Source organism: Mandrillus leucophaeus, unplaced genomic scaffold, assembly GCF_000951045.1.
Source record: "Mandrillus leucophaeus isolate KB7577 unplaced genomic scaffold, Mleu.le_1.0 Scaffold347, whole genome shotgun sequence".
NCBI classification, from domain to species: Eukaryota; Metazoa; Chordata; class Mammalia; order Primates; family Cercopithecidae; genus Mandrillus; species Mandrillus leucophaeus.
Genome location: NW_012103665.1, coordinates 22,127 through 25,528, shown reverse-complemented (window position 1 = coordinate 25,528; position 3,402 = coordinate 22,127). Strand labels below are relative to the sequence as shown.

General features: G+C 38.9%; 1 long non-coding RNA gene across 1 annotated transcript in view; it reads right to left on the bottom strand.

Annotated features, from left to right (window-relative positions):
* The window catches only part of LOC105546011, a 32,452-nt gene that overhangs the window by 24,885 nt on the left and 4,165 nt on the right, over positions 1–3,402 (bottom strand). The gene's annotated exons all lie outside the window — the stretch shown is intronic.

Below are 3,402 nucleotides of genomic sequence, written 5' to 3'. Positions count from 1 at the left end.
TATATATATATATATATCCGCAAAATCTAAAATGGCTATCTGTATGAGATTGGACATTGTTCACATTTTTTCAAGCAAATATCACACAATAAATTGAATGCAGATGAAAATGACATACCAAATATCAAAGAAATTTGCAAAAAATGTAAGATTGTGCTACTTTGGGTTTAGAAACTTTTTCATAAAAACATTTATAACAATACGTGGTGAGCTTTTAAAGAATAGTTTAAATATTTCTGATTTAATTTCTAGTGATAAATACCAATAGATACAACCTACATAAACCAAAGCTCCTTGGGCCCTCAATATATTTTTAAGAGTGTAAAGGAGTCCTGATTCCAAAACTTTGAGAACTGCTGCCTTCCCTTCCACTTTCTTTTGTTCCCTAGAATTTCTTCCTTGGAAGAAACATCCCTTTGCCATTTTAACTTACAGAGTTCCATTCAGGCCAGTTTTGCTACCTCCCTCCCATCTTTCCACCTCCCTCTCTTAACACAAAACCTGACTGAAGGACTCTACCAGCCCACCCCATTTCCAGTGATTAGCTGTCAACGTGGGCTAAGCCAAGAAAATCTGGGTTTTCCCTGAGACTAGACCTCTTTTTCTGGGAGATCTGGAATCACAGGGACAAGGTTGGCTACCTTGGGGTAGTCAGAATTCATCTTGCCTAAATGGGGAGAGGTTAGGCAAGTTTCTACAAAGCCAAACTGCTTCCTAGAAAATCAAACATAATTATACTTTGTGCCACGACTGTGAGAATGCCTTTTATTGCATACTTTCTAATATTTTTACCAAACTGATAAATAAAAGCTGGTACTGAGAAGAAAAAAAGGCCAGACGTGGTGGCTCACGCCTGTAATTTCAGCACTTTGCGAGGCCAAGGCAGGTGGATCACCAGAGGTCAGGTGTTTGAAACCAGCCTGGCCAATATGGTGAAACCCCATCTCTACTAAAAATATAAAAATTAGCCAGGCGTGCTGGCGGGCACCTGTAAACCCAGCTACTTGGGAGGGTGAGGCAGGAGAATTGCTTGAACCCAGGAGGTAGAGGTTGCAGTGAGCCAAGATCACGCCATTGCACTCCAGCCTGAGCGACAAGAGCGAGACTTCATCTCAAAAAAAAAAAAAAGTTTCCATATAATATAATTTGTTCCATCTCTAAAAATCAATTCAGTAATGAGAACTGAAAGCCATCACTTGAAAGGTTTCAAGGATTTAGCTCTACCTAATGATGTCTAAAGCATTAGTTAAGGTAGAAAAAAATAACAGCCGGGTGCGGTGGCTCACGCCTGTAATCCCAGCATTTTGGGAGGCCAAGGCGGGTGGATCACGAGGTCAGGAGATTGAGACCATCCTGGCTAACACGCTGAAACCTCACCTCCACTAAAAATACAAAAAATTAGCTGGGCGTGGTATAGGGCGCCTGTAGTCCCAGGTACTCAGGAGGCTGAGGCAGGAGAATGGCGTGAACCCAGAAGGTGGAGCTGGCACAGAGCCGAGATCGCACCACTGTACTCCAGCCTCGGCGACGGAGTGAGACTCCATCTCAAACAAACGAACAAACAAAACAAAAAACAAACAAAAATACACACACACACAAATACACACACACCCCTATGTATTTACTACTAGGAGACATGACTGACTAGATGGTATAGTCATCCAACAGAAAGCACACAATAATTGAAGCCACTGTAGAGGAGTAAGTTATGACATGGGTCTCCAATATTATTGAGTGAATAAGCAGATTACAAAAAAAAATCTGATTTTTCAAGGAAGAAGGAACATATACAAGCATAGCAGAAAAGAGATGAGCAGATGACTGGAAAAATACAAAATTCTGATAGTGGTACCTTCTGAGTGGGAGAATTATCGGTAACATTTTCTAGTTTTGCCTAAAAATTTTCTAAATTTCTTAAAATAAGAGGGTTTTGTTATCCATATTATAAAATATCCACCACTTCAGGAAACAACCTTCAGCACAAACTCGACAACATGTTCAGTTTGTTCAGTTTAATATTTAACAGACAATCTATTTTGAAAGACATCTAAAATGACCAATATTTAAACCTATGCATTAATATTTTTCAATCATATACTTTACATTCTGTAATTTTGATAAGGTTAAGCTTTATATCCATCTTGAAAAGGTAAGTTTTCTATTTGTCTTTAAAATATGACCTACAATATACCAGTTTTTAAACAGCAAATGGTGCTCAAAAATCACAATATAAATTCAGGCAGTGTACGTTACATAGAATGTTTAAGTGCTTCTGACCTGCTCATTTTCACAGGTTATGAAAACACATTACAATTATCTAAGCATCTAATTATTCAGGTCCTTTGTTTCTCCTCCATTCTATTAGTTTTATAGTAATTTTAAGGCCTGTGAGGATGAAGTTGTCTGTGACAGCTACCACAAAGGTTACTATAAGTGGACAAATTTCAAACAAGTTTATCACCACTACCATCCCCATCATAAAACTGTCTTAATCAAGGGTAACACATTTCAAGGTTAACCAAGACAACCTCTTTACCTGTCACTGCTTAAGAAAAGGATTTTTTTGGTCTTATTTAGAAATAACTTTATCTATTTTTCTCCATAAGTCCACTGAGACCAATGTGTGGCTCTATATCAAGCACCAGTCAGCAAAACTGCCTGCCAGAATGTTGTTTTTGTTATCTTTCCAAATGTAGGACACAGCTATCTTTTGATATCATAATTTTTTAAAAAATTGATGCACGAACTTCTTGAAAGTTCAGCCAGGCATGGTGGCTCACGCCTGTAATCCTAGGACTTTAGGAAGCTGAGGCAGGTAGATCACGAGGTCGGGAGTTCTAGACCAGCCTGGCCAAGACGGTGAAACCCGTTTCTACTAAAACTGCAAAAATTAGCTGGGTCTGGTGGCAGGTGCCTGTAATCCCCAGTTACTCAGGAGACTGAGGCAGGAGAATTGCTGGAACCTGGGTGGCGGAGGTTGCAGTGTGATAAGATCACACCACTGCACTCCAGCCTGGGTGACAGAGTGAGACTCCATCGCAAAAAAAAAAAAAAAAAAAAAAAAAAAAAAAAAAAAAAGGAAAAGAAAAGAAAGTTCAGATATACAGCAGTCGTAATTCTTCTGAAGGCTGGTTATGGGACACATTCATACTTTGCTGTTCAATAAATGTGGGGTGGAGAATAAAGTAAACTGACAATTACCATATAAAATAAATTCTAAGTGCTCTGACAACAAAAGAAACCACACACACACACACACACACACACACACACACACACACACACGGAGTTTTCTCTGCTAATCACTTTACAACGAAAACGACCAAGTAGCTAACACAGAGCCCATAAAAGCAGAGTAAAAGTTCTAACACTTGGTAAAATAAAAATGCACATAAACCCCTG